Source organism: Schistocerca piceifrons, chromosome 1 (genome assembly GCF_021461385.2).
Source record: "Schistocerca piceifrons isolate TAMUIC-IGC-003096 chromosome 1, iqSchPice1.1, whole genome shotgun sequence".
Taxonomy (NCBI): Eukaryota; Metazoa; Arthropoda; class Insecta; order Orthoptera; family Acrididae; genus Schistocerca; species Schistocerca piceifrons.
Genome location: NC_060138.1, coordinates 1085752912 through 1085753550, shown reverse-complemented (window position 1 = coordinate 1085753550; position 639 = coordinate 1085752912). Strand labels below are relative to the sequence as shown.

General features: G+C 45.1%; 1 non-coding gene across 1 annotated transcript; it reads right to left on the bottom strand.

The window, feature by feature from the left end:
• Positions 1 to 291: 291 nt before the first annotated feature.
• On the bottom strand, positions 292 to 366 carry Trnas-cga. Its single transcript has one exon. It is a non-coding gene; the product is annotated as a tRNA-Ser (tRNA).
• Positions 367 to 639: the final 273 nt, after the last annotated feature.

Genomic DNA, 639 nt, shown 5'->3' with positions numbered 1-639 from the left:
TATATTAGGCACGATATTACACATAGGCTGAAACCCTGAGCCTAGTGTGGGAAAATCAGCCTCCAATGAATATCTCAGTGCCATGCTAGAAATTTTTGTAACACAAATTTTATCCTTTCTCATTACACGTTTGGTAATTTCTCATTTTTTGCCTTCGTAAACTTTTTCTCTTATTGTATGGATGTCAGACTTTCCATTGCGTCGCCATCTTGAATACGATCGCTTTCGGATCAACCGTCATGAGTGCATAGACTACTCTGCAGATGAAACTTCCTGGCAGATTAAAACTGTGTGCCGGACCGAGACTCGAACTCGGGACCTTTGCCTTTCGAGGGCAAGTGCTCTACCAACTGAGCTACCCAAGCACGACTCACGCCCCGTGCTCACAGCTTTACTTCTGCCAGTACCTCGTCTCCTACCTTCCAAAGGCAAAGGTCCCGAGTTCGAGTCTCGGTCCGGCACACAGTTTTAATCTGCCAGGAAGTTTCATATCAGCGCACACTCCGCTGCAAAGTGAAAATCTCATTCTGGGTACTCTGCAGATGTTTGTTTCACGTACAACTTTAAATTCAATGTCTAGGTGCAGTAGTCGCTCCTGGATATTTGTTGATGGGTAAATTCCAAAACGCGTCATCTGAG